Source organism: Lynx rufus, unplaced genomic scaffold (assembly GCF_022079265.1).
Source record: "Lynx rufus isolate CCGP_SWC_20201006 ecotype Redwood Valley unplaced genomic scaffold, mLynRuf1.p SCAF_2, whole genome shotgun sequence".
NCBI classification, from domain to species: Eukaryota; Metazoa; Chordata; class Mammalia; order Carnivora; family Felidae; genus Lynx; species Lynx rufus.
In genome coordinates, this window is record NW_025814834.1 from 63,917,411 (window position 1) to 63,930,558 (window position 13,148).

Here is a 13,148-nt window from a genome sequence, read left to right on the forward strand (position 1 = left end):
AGAAGCTTGAACTTAGAGACACAAGTCACATCGGAAGGGGCAGCTAAACATACAGGAGATAAGGGGATTAAATATAAAGCTATAAATACACAAGCAGAAAAAATTCCAACTCCGTCTTCCTCTGGCAAAAGATTTTAGGAGTAGCCTCTGGGGAAACTGGCCAATCCAAGAAAAGATGCCTTATCACGCCAATGCCTGAAATCCTCCAAAGAAACTCCCAACCAGATTACTCTACTGTGAAGCCCACCTTCTAACAACACACATCAATTGGCCTTTCAGTGTCTCACTCTTCTACAGGAATAGACTGTCAAGAATCACCAGACACTGAGGAAATATTATAACACAAAAAGCAAAATGACAACAATAGAATGCCCAGAACAAGAATATTAGAGGTAACAGAGCCAATGTAAAGATTAGGAAAACATTCCAATGCTAAATGTATATAACAAGATGAGAAGATACTCTTATCTATGTAAATAAAAATAAGAGTCCATAAAAATGAACATACAAAAAGAGCTCTTGACAACACAAATGAAAAATTGTGTAACAGTTCCTACCAAATTGTCCTGCCATCAAGATGTGTTCCTACTCTCTCTCCTTCCCAAATGCACTCGATGCGTAAATTTTTTCTTCCCGTGGAGAACAAATCAAATTCTGCCTACAAATTAAGCCTGAGCTGTTTGTATATTGAGGTATATTATTTTTGTCTCTGGTCCAGTGTTTCCTGGTAAATAACCATAAAGGTGGTTTAGCAAGTTAACTAGTTAGGTCAGAAGAATTAATGGCTTCCAAATCAGGGAGGGAGAGTGTGGGGGACAGCATTCTAGTTAAGTTATGAAAAACGGCAATGACAAGTATGTTGCAGAATAAAGATGCCTGCAAGAAGGAATTAAATTTTACAGTATGCATGGGCTCATCCTCTAATATTGAAGAAAGAAGACCAGAATCCATTTGTGTAAGTATGCATTTCAGAGGAAAAGAACATAAGCTCTGTGCTGGGAGGCTGCCAGTTTCCTGGGGTAGAATGTGTGGGGTGTGAAAAATGAATGAGTCATTTTTGGGATGCCTTGGGTGACTCACTCAGTTGAGTGCCGGACTTCAGCTCAGGTCATGATCTCACGGTTTGTGGGTTCGAGCCCCACGTTGGGCTCTGTGCTGATAGCTCGGAGCCTGGAGCCTGCTTCAGATTCTGTTTCTCCCCCTCTCTCTGCCCCTCCCCTGCTCCCACTCTGTCTGTCTCTCTGTCTCTCTCTCTCAAAAATAAACATTAAAAAAAGATACTTTTTTTTAAATAAGGTACTTGAAAGTTATTGATAAGCATGAAAAGGTTGACTACAGAGGGTTTGAAATGATGTGGGAAATAGTTGTTTTTTGAGGCTCAGTGACAAGGGAGAAAGGATTATAATCTTAAAAATATAGAAATAAATAAAGTTGCAAGCTTATTTTACAACACCAGGGAGCACCAATGTCTACATATCTATCCCACATCCTGTATCACTAACAGATATGTTCTCTGCAATTTTACATTATTAATGTTTCTCAGATAATGGGGTTACTTGCTTTCTCTATTCTGACACTTATTCCAAGTCTTTTTGAATTTCTAATGTTTTCAGGATGGGCTCATGGTATGATCAAACTCATCCCATAACCCCAGATAAAAAAAGTTTATAGTAGAAAAAAGAAGAATTGGAAGAGAAAGTTGGGGAAATTTCTCTGAAGGTAGGACAAAACGAGACAAGAAGAAAAAAGAAAAAGAAAAATTTTATTTTTTATTTTAACTATTTTTTTGATGTTTATTTTTGAGAGAGAGACAGACAGGGAGTGTGAGTGGGGGAGGGACAGAGAGAGAGAGAGAGAGAGAGACAGACAGACAGAATCCAAAGCAGGCTCCAGGCTCTGAGCTGTTAGCACAGAGCCCGATGCAGGGCTTGAACCCACGAACCGTGAGATCATGACCTGAGCCAAAGTTGAATGTTCAACTGACTGAGCCACCTAGGCACCCCAGAAAAAGAAAAATTTTAGAGGATCAATCCAAAAGGTACAATAATTAGCTAATTGCAGTCCAGAAAGAAAGAGGGGAATAAATTATTTAAATTGTCCAAAAGTATTTCCTATAATTGAAGGATGTAAATTTTCATCCTGAAAGGATTCAAAAGTGTTGAATATAATAAATAAATAAAGATCTTCCCTGAGCACACTATTATGTGATTTTAGGAAATTGGGGAAGAAGATACTCAAATTTATCAGGGGTGGTGGGGTGGGGACATGATACACATAATAATGAATCATAATGACATAGGACCTGTTAACAATAATACTAAAAGCCAGAAGATGAAAAGATTTGCCTTCAAAATCCTTAGGGAAAGTTATTTCCAGCCTAGAATTTTATATCCAGCAAACTATTCTCAAGAATGACAGAAGTCTAAAGAAATTCTCAGTCATGTAAGGTTTCAAAACTTTACCTCCCTATACATCTTTTCTCAGGAAGCCACAGGAAGGTTTCCCTGAAATAAAAGTAAATGAGGAGAGGGTATAGGACCCAGGAAACAGGTGATCTAACTCAAGAATGAGGCAAGGGGAGGGGTTCCTGGGTGGCTCAGTTGGTTAAGTGCCTGGCTCTTGATTTCGGCTTGGGCCATGATCTCATGGTTCATGAGTTCAAGCCTCGCATTGGGCTCTGCACTGACAGTGTGGAGCCTGCTTGGGATTCTCTCTGTCTGCCTTCCCCTGCTCATGCTCATTTTCTCTCTCACTCCCTCACTCTCTCTCTCTCTCAAAAATTACTTAAAAAAAAACAAAACAGAATGAGGTGATGGGAATCTCCAGGATGATTAGGAAGGGAAATCCCAACTATGCTGTAGTTATAGTAAATAGCCAGCCCCAACTGAAATAAGGAAATGAGGTTCCAAGAGGGATGTCTCTAGGAAAATCGTGATTCTACTATACTTTCCAACATACCGTCTGGCAGAGTTTGCCGGTGAATTATCGATGCGTATACAGAAAGACACAGAGAGAGACAAAGAAGAGTATTAGCTATTAGCTCTGGGGGAAAAGAAAACTTCTGCATGAAAGGAAATATATTTATATTATTTGTAATATAATACAATTGCATGACTCACCCAAGAATGCTATTTACAAAGCCATACCAATGTAAATGCTGAATGCTGATCTAAACCAAAATTAGAGATAGGTTATGAAAGGGGATAAAAAGATGTGGGAGAGGTGATATAGCGATAGGACATGAGAGTAAGAGAACTGGAGCCTCATATTCCATGGTAGAAATTAGTTACAAATTTAACAAATAGCAATAAAACATATTACTTTAAAAGACAAAGGTAAGGTGCCTGGGTGGCTCAGTCAGTTAAGTGTCCAACTTTGGCTCACGTCATGATCTCACTGTTCATGAGTTGGAGCCCCGCACCGGCTCTGTGCTGACAGCTCAGGCCTTGGAGCCTGCTTCAGATTCTGTGTCTCCCTCTCTCTCTGCCCCTCCCCTTCTCTCACTCTGTCTCTCTCTCCCTCAAAATAAATAAACATTAAAAAGTAAAAAAAAAATTTTTTTAATAAAGTGAACAAATTAAAACAAAAGGAGAAAAAATGTAGCACAGAGGCACAATAATAAAAACAGTAGGTACTGAAACTGGATTTGAAAGATACATCACAGGAACAGAAGAGAGTCCAGAAATTGATTCACCAGAAATCCCACTTCTCATAGTTTATTCTAAATTTCTAATCACAAAACTGAGCATTGTTGTCTCTTCCTTTATTGTTCAGAATAACTTGGAAACAATCTAAAAGTCCATAAATAAAAGGATGGGGAAAAGGTAAAATTAGTTTAGACACATATATACAGTGATATTTACCATGAAGCCAATAAAATGATTCTATTGACCTATGTTTATTGTTTTTGTGAAACTATGTCCATTATATGCTGTACAGAAAAAGTGAGTTTCTGATCATGATGGGTGGTATGATACCATCTACCCACCTCTTTCTCTCTCTCTATCTATACACACACACAGACACACACACACACCTCACACATCTGTTATGTATATATGTGTCTGTGTTTATGTGTTTGTATGTATCTATATGCTTAAAGAGATACCTGGAAGGATTTCTACCAAATTTTTGGTAGTCTTTATTTCCAGTCATTTATCCTCTGTATGGCCACAGCTCCCTGCACATACTAAATGTCTGTGGTCCTTGAGGACAGGGACTGTGTCTAGTTCATAGTATCCCTACTACTTTCTCAGTACTTGGTATACAGTGATAACTCAAGACTCTTGGTTGAATAATCATTTTAAATGTATACAAGTAGTGAATAATTTGTCAGCCCCAAGACAACCAGCCCATTAGGTTACAGCAGTGCCTTCCAATGGAAATATAAGTCACTAATGCAAACTACATGTGTAATTTTAAATTTTCTAGTCACATTAAAGGAAAAAGAAACAAGTGAAATTAATGCTAATATATTTCATTTAATCCAAAATATACAAAATATTACTATTGCATATAATCGATATAAAATTATTAATAAAATCTTTTAGTTTAAATTTAAATTTTACTTTATCATATTAAATATTTAGAATCTGATGTGTGTTTATACTTGTAGTACAGCTCAGTTCAGACTAGCCACATGTCAAATTCCCACTAGCTATATGTGACTAGCAGCTACTATCTCCAAAAGATAGAGTTAGAATATCCAGTTTTGTGGATTTCCTGGCCTGGGCCTCAGTTGTCCCTGCATGATTTGAGTCTTATAAAAACATGAGCCCAGCTTCTCCCTGGGAACATGTTTTTATACCGTACTTGCAAATTTTGCAGAACTTGTTTAGATTGAAGATCATGACACTCATTTGAAGTAACAAGCATCGTGGTAGAATCTGGCAGAATCAAACATTATGGTGACAGAGTCATATAGGCCCTTATCAGAGTGGTTAAAATTCTTCACATCATTAATTTTACTTGATTTACTGGTTTGAGTCGACAAAGAGAGAAAACTAAGATTGTTTAACGTAATACAATTTAATTTTTTAAATTGCCATTTCATCTAATCCCCTTGAGTTCTCTTCCCAAGACAAGTTTTATCCCAGGTAATTTATAAGATTTGTTTATGATTTTTTTTCTTTAAGCAATTCTTATAAATAATTAGAGCAGCACACTTTCCAACTTATTTAGAAAAGACACCCTGAGTCATTTGGTACATCTCAAAATTGCATGAGAGCAGATAACCACAAAACAGAAATGATGTTATTTGAGAAAAAAGTAGAATTGACCTCTAGATTATTTTGTCTGGAAACTCTTTCATATAGTGACTCGAGGTCTACTCTATGTATGCTTGTAAGAAATAATTTCAATGAAAAGACACTTTGAATTTAGCAATGCATTCATGCGTGCAATTTTTGGCAATTATGCATTCATTTAAAAATGTATACCCTGAGGTATTTTGATATTGTGTCCTGAAAGAGGAAAATACATAGGATCATAATTAGGTATAGTTTGCCACATATTTATTCATGAATTAAATGTAAATCTCCTACCCTAAGAAAATAACAGAACATTTCCATTAGGTTGGTTTAGGATCCTACTTCATATTTCCAACTAAGTGCTGGATTTAATACTATCTCTTATGCATGCAGAATCTCTCTGTAATCAGGTCACATAAGTATGTTAGTAGAGATCAAAAAATTGCAAATTTGGTTGCTGTTTCCAAACCCATTTTGAGATAACTTTACATATGTGTGTGTATCATTATAAAACAAATATTTAGTCCATTTGTATTTGCTCTGAATTTCCAGATCAAGTGAATAATGTCACCTGCCTATAAGAGGTGGGAGATGAAAATAACTTAAACAAACTTTAAAACCCAATTCCAATTTCTTTCACACTGTGTTCAATTAAATGCCCAATTAATTTAAATGAATAGACTGTAAATAAAGCAGTGCACATGATTATCATCTAATTAGCACTGGCCAGCATTATAATGTGCTCATTAGTGAGTCGTATGGCATCCTAAGGCTCATAATGAGTAATCAGGATACACGTGACTGACATGTAGCTGTCTGCATGCAGCTACTCAGCCCAATAAATCAGCACCAGGACAGAAAGTGCAGTAGAAAAAGGAAGAAGAATATGTAGCTGGTGAATCTGCAGTTCCATCCTTTGTATAATTCAGGTACAGGTCCTACTCTCAGATACAAAAAGATAAATTGGAGAACAACACAATGACTGGAGATAGAAAGGGAAATGTTCGCCCAAGGTGACCCAGACAAATGTCAAAAATTATTATGAATGATTACAGGAAAGAAAGAAACTACTCCAAATTTATTTGTTGAGGGTACATATTTCTAATATATCAAGAATGGAATCAAACTAAAAGATGCACAATGTCTTAATAGAATTTCTTGGAAGATGAAAATTCGATTAATCATTTAAATATACCCTGGGATAACATTCATGAAGCATTTTATAATTTAGAAAGTAGTGTTCCCTCACAATTTTTGTATGTTATTGTGAAACCAGTTAGCAGGTAAGTTGCTTTTATTGTTATATATGGGAGAAGTCACCGTGCAGGTGTCAGGCTGGCTTACTTGACACCCAATTCTACATCCTTTTCCCTTGCTTGCCTCTACTACAGAGGTTGGAAAGTCAAGTCTCTCCCTTCCTAGACTCCCTTGAGGCCAGGGGAGACCATGACACTGTTCTGATCAATGAAATACAGACACAGCCTTCTAGAATAAGGCTAGGCTGAAGAAAGGCTGTTTTCCTTCCTCATTTCTTCTTTCCTGGAGGCACGGCAGCCATGCTGTGGTGGTCATCTGGTCAGAAGCCATACACCACGGATGGCAGAGCAAGAAAATAGACTGAGCCTGATTCCTGGACATCCTTGAGCAGCTACTCCAGCCTGAGCTGCCTACCTCCAGCCATCCTGTTCCATGTGAAGAAGACACCTCTCATTTGTTTAAGCCACTGAAGTATTTTTTTGTAGTTGTAGATGTTGCTGTTAATTACCGATGAACGCAATCTTTTTAATTTTTTTTTAAATGTTTATTTATATTTGAGAGAGAGAGAGACAGAACTTGAGCCAGGGAGGGGCAGAGACGGAGACAGAATCTGAAGCAGGCTCCCGCCTCCAAGCTGTCATCAAAGAGCCCAATGTGATGCCCCAACGCTCAGACGCCCAACCAACTGAGCCACCAGGCTTCCCGATGAACACAATCTCAATAGATAGATACTATTGTTATAGATACTTTTGTTAACAAAAAAAAAAATACTGAAATGTAAGTATAAATAATGCCATGTTGAGGTATTGATGTGTACTTAAATGACCTTAAAATATGACCTTGATATCTAGAGGTATTCCGAAACATCAGTTGAAGAAAGAATTAATCACAGTCTTCTTTCAAATGTCACTGCTATGAAAAGGAGATAACACTGAAAGGAAATCCTTGCAGCTCATTCTAGTGGTTTTCTGGGAACATTCCAGGTACCCTGCTTTATTAATGCTTTTACAAGTGAAGCGGGCTTTTACTTAGAGATCTGGTGTTTTGAGGGTCATGATTTCTCATCCTCTCATATGACGAAATTGTTGTTAGCCTGGGAATGATCTGGATCTATTGGCAGAATAAAGCCAGGGAAAAGAAAGTGATTCAAGAAGAGGATGAATTTGAAATAGGATGGGTTAGAATAGATGGGGAATAATGTTGCCATCTAATTTGTAGCTAGATAAAGTCTCCACCCAATTCTTCCAAGCCCACAGGCCAATGGCATCCACTGGTGTCCACCCACCCAGAGCTGCATCAGGCGAGCCTGGAACCTTGGGATCTCTGGCAGGGAAAGTTCTATGTTGAGCTCACCCATGCATCTCTAGCACCTAAAGGCACTTAGTAAGTGTTTGTCAGGTGGGTAGGCAGGGGGATTCAAGAGAAAATAAAAGCATAAACAAAAAGGGTCCTGTTTGAACTTGAGGCAATCTTAGAAGCTGTTTGGAAAGGGATCTCTAATTTTCATTTAGCATGGTAGTCCTCAAAATCTTGGTACCACATAATTTGGTGTTAAAATGGTGTTACATTCAAGAAGCACATTTCAACAGCCACAAAGAGTTAAAAAGTAAATTTCGTCTTTACATCTTTGAGGGAGCCATAATTAGTCCTCAACAAACCTACTAAAATGCTATTTCAAGCTTCTAGTCACTTTCCCCACACAGCACAGTTGGTTAAGCACCTCCAATCCCTCTCCCACGAAGCAAACTTCCCTCCTCCTTCACTTCTTCTCACTCAGCCTATTACACATATCCCCTTAGTATCTCTTCCGGCAAGAAAAATTTCCTCATTAGGATGTTGAGGAAGGAGAAATGGAGCTGGTAATTTCATTATAGGATCTCTTCTGTAAGCTAGGTGAGTAGGAAGTCTGAATATTCTCATGTTAATAATTTTGCCCAGTAGCATCAGTTAAATTATTTCATGTCTCCAGGATCTCTTTTCATAGCTATAAAACTCGGATTCTAATTGGAGTAGATTGTTTTAAAGACAGAAATGTATTACACAAATCCAAATTTGTTTATTAAAGCAGCAAATTAAAAATGCAGTAATTTTTAGAATTTACAGCCTTGTTCATTGCATATAAGTAAAATTTAATACGCTCTGGCTCTTCTTCCAACTTGACTGAGACCCTGAGAGTTGCAGAATGTCAGGGTTGGAATACACGAACCTTCCCTTCTAAGCCCATTTTAAGCCCCTCACTTGAGAAAGTACTCAACTGAGGCCTCCAACGTTCACTGGCCTCCTGGCATCACAGTGGTTAGATGTGGAGACTCACTAGACTGGACTAGAATGTAGGTCCCGTGGCTCCAGTCCAGTGAGCTTGCTGCCAAACTCCTCAGTCTCATACATCTCTTTGTCTTTGAATTTGCTAGCACCTACCCCGCTGTGTTCTGACACCCTTTGGGATCCACCTAGGGATGTGTGGCACTGCCTCTTGATTGGCCAGCATGAGCAGGGCATCAACATTTCAGTGCTAAAAAAATAAGGTGCACAATAAAATCTCCCAAACTCAGACAGGAACATTTCCTCTCCCTTTGTTAAGTCAATGCAAACTTCATATGGAAAGCTAGCAACACCTCTCCAATTTCTTTCATTCAAAGAATCATAAAAAGGCAGAGTTGAGAATGATTCCATAGAAGAAAGAAATCGCAAGGCCCAGATGCTTTTAATGTGGAATTATTGAGCTTGAGGGCAAGGGTGGTGTCTGTGAAAGGCATTGATATGTAAATACAATGACCACCCTTAGAGAGCCCTTCCATTAATGGCAGAATGTGTGAGCAAGGAAGACAATCTGGCCGCTACTGTTCATAAGACACACGGTGAATCCAGGGAAAAGTCAGAATGTGATTGCCCCAACTGACGTGCAAGGGCAGGTGACAGCTAGAGGAGGAAAGAAGCACTTCATCTTAATTAGTTCTGGCTTTCTTTTCCAGGCACACATATGGCCTGCCGCTCCCGCAGGGTGTGCAGATTGTCCCATGGAAGTGCTTTCTGCTCTGAGCCAGAACTGGCAATGGGCCGAGGTGCTGCCAGAGCGAATGCTCCTTTTTGCGGGCCCTGCTTTGTGCCCTAAACCTCACCGGCAGGACCACGGTGCCGCCCTTCAGACATTACCACCCGGGTCCTGGCAGTTCTTTCAGACACAGTGTTCTTCGGGAGATATCAGGTTTTGAACTGAAGACAGATTCTTTTCAGTATCGCACGGCAGAACGTTAGAAGAAAAGAAATGGTTCTAAGAAATTTAAAAATTCAAAACAGAAAATAATTAATCGGCTTTACTCTAACCTTCATAACCTCAGTCTTTGAATTTTCTCCCTCCTTGAGAGCAATCACTTTGGTGCTGCCAAAAGAAATGCACTGGGATTCCTCCCGCGTCATTACTGTGATCTCCATCAAAGACGAGCAAAGACGGTAATTAGTACGCCACACTAAACCAGCCTCAATTCTGACGCGGACTGCACTTGTCCTTTGCAGAGCAAAAGAGAAGCACTTCTAATTCCTAGAATTTTCCCATAAGTTGCTGTCATTTGGCAGAAGTTTCCAGGATTGTTGCTTCTTATAGACCTCTCCTGCTGCTAATAATTCTTTTTAAGAAAAAAAAAATATGTCTTTTTTTTTTAAGTTAACAAGTGGCACCACCATATGACCTTCAGTGTGAAATGACCATCACAAAGCATTAAAGGTAAGGGGTGGGGGGAGGAAAAATTTTAAAGGCCACCTTAGTGTTTTTTTAAAAATTTTTTAATGTTTATTTTTTGAGAGAGAGAGAGAGAGAGAGAGAGAGAGAGAGACAGTGTGAGTGGGGGAGGGGCAGAGAGAGACAGGGAGACACAGAATCTGAAGCAGGCTCCAGGCTGCGAGCTGTCAGCCCAGAGCCCGATGCAGGGCTCGAACTCACAAGCTGTGAGATTGTGACCTGAGCCGAAGTCGGACACTTAACTGAGCCACCCAGGAGCCCCAAAATGCCGCCTTAGTTTCTTGGCAGCACTGAGGTCCACGTATTCATTCAGAAAGCGATTTGTAATTTCCAAAGTGGCCACAACAGTCATTCAATGAGGGCAAAATCCACAGGTGCAATTGGACACTAGGGATCCTTTTTTGAACAGTTTCTGAATATACACAGAAGTACTGGTGTCCAACATACAGGTGTGGTAGACCCAGACAAGCAGGAAAACTTGGTCAGAGAGTCAGTCACCCAAACTTCAGGATGAGGTCGTGAATATTGGATAAAACTCTATCCAGCCTAGTGGCCCTTAGAGGGTTTCAGGACACCGTGTAGCAAGAGGGAACTAGACCTCCTGATTTGAGGCAACTGAGAGCTAAGAGTCTAGGGAGACCAGGGTGACTAGAGCTTGCAGGACAGAGTGAGAGAGAAGGATGCTGCACAGAGAGGGAATCTTAGGTCTCGCTGGGACATGCAGCAGAGCCTACTGTTAACTTTTTATAGTCACTCGAGTTCTCCCAGCCCCAGAAATGTTTAGTGCCAGTTACCACACAAGTTATTTTTTTTTTTTTTAATGTGGAAGGTTCGGAATTAGAATTTCCCTGTCACTATACATGTCTTATACCTTGTTAACAGTAACTATGATTATTTTCATCTGGAAATTAACATGCATGTTATTAACATCCATAATCTCAAATGAAATCAAAGATCTCTGGGCTAGGGTAAACATACCTTGTGTATGTTATGTAAGCAAATCACTGATGCTTCACTTTCTTCATGTAAAATAAAGCAGATACCATTCATGTTGTCTCACACAGGACTGTAGTGCAGGTGACAATATAAAAAATACTTTTTTTTTTCTTTAAGGAAAAGCACTATAGGACTTGATCTGTGCTGTCCAATTCAGTAGCCACTAGACACACACATGACTATTTAAGTTTAAGTTAATTAAAAGTAAATACAGGGGCGCCTGGGTGGCTCAGTCGGTTAAGTGGCTGACTTTGACTCAGGTCGTGATCTCGAGGTCTGTGGGCTTGAGCCCCATGTCAGGCTCTGTGCTGAGAGCTCACAGCCTGGAGCCTGCTTCAGATTCTGTGTCTCCTCTCTCTGTTTCTCCCGGCTCCCGCTCTGTCTCTTTGTCTCTCAAAACATGTTAAAAAAAAAAACAAAAATAAAAGTAAATACAATTTTGAAATGCAGTTCCTGGGTCACATTAGCTGCATTTCAAAAGCCCAAGAGCCACACGTGGCTAGTGGCTTTCCGTTATTGTAAAAAGTTCAGTTGAAGAGTGCTAGAATGTATGGTTTTACAATACTTAAGAGTCACATTTTAAAACCAAGTCTTTGACTTTTTCTTATACCAAGGTTTTTTGTATCTGTATGTACCAATTTGATCTTGAATTTATTTACAGATTGTGAATAAATATAAAGCATTTATTTACAGATATAACTTTCAAGGGCATCTTATAATGCATTTTTAAAACTCTCTCTTCTGTTATACTGAAATAGATCTAGAGAAGGCCCAATTTAACCTAATGCAGATGTCCAATCAATAGGTTGTCAGAGAAAAGGGATTCAACACTCATCTTGAAAGCTAGTTTCGGCAATAATAAATTACTTGGCTTCTCTTTTCAAATGTGTGTTTGATTGGGCAGTCTCTCAAGTCGCTTGTCTTGATTTTCTCATCCTAAGAGCTCATAATATTGACATTTTTCTCCTGAATATGTAGATGTGTAGACATTTTGAATATATGGATATAGTAACAGTGAGTCAAATGAGCTCAATTCCACTTACGTTTAGCAAATAAATTGGAAGCAGAAGAGTCTTTTCCATCATTATTAAAGGGAGGCATTTTCTCCAAGGCTGTGAGAAGCTGTTCCTCTTGCTGCCTAAGCAGTTTCCATTGCAGAAGCAATTTGCCACCATATGGATCCCTCCAGGAGACTTCAACTAGAGTAAAAAGGGAAATCTCATCACATGGGGACTTTCAGCCTGATGGCAGATAGGGTGGATTTGTTGGCGATTAATTATAGTAAATGAACCCACACCTCATCCTATTCCCCTTCTGAGGGTCAAGTGTCACCCAACAGAGGGCGCTCACTATGGGTGCCTGGGGAGCGCTTCTCTCTGGGAACCGAGGAGGGATGTATGGTGGAGTGAGCATTGGAGCAGCAGCCCCTGGCTGTTAATGCCCCAGTTTTCCCCAGGCTTGGTGAGAAGCAGTCTGAGACTGTGTTGGGATGGAAGATTCCTCCAAACTAACATTAATCTCAAACTTTGACAAAGGGGTCCTGAGAGCAGTGAGCTCCTTGGCAAGTGCAGGAGAGTACTGGATGAGACACACGTATTGAAAAGGGTCAAAGGACTGAAATGAACTTCTAAAGGCAACACTGGGGCAGAGGGGCTTGAACCAACAACCAGAAGTCATTACCTTAAGAACCATTCTTTTCTCTTTCACCCCGAATGTCCCTTCAACACGAGACAAATTTCATTCTTAAGATGATCTTTCTTCATCCCTCAGCTTCTTGCTTAGGAATCACCTGACCACTGAAACCAAGTTCAATTACCTTTAAAAACAAAGCTGTGGGGCACCTGGGTGGCTCAGTCGGTTAAGCATCTGACTTCAGCTCAGGTCATGAGCTCATGGTTCGTGAGTTCAAG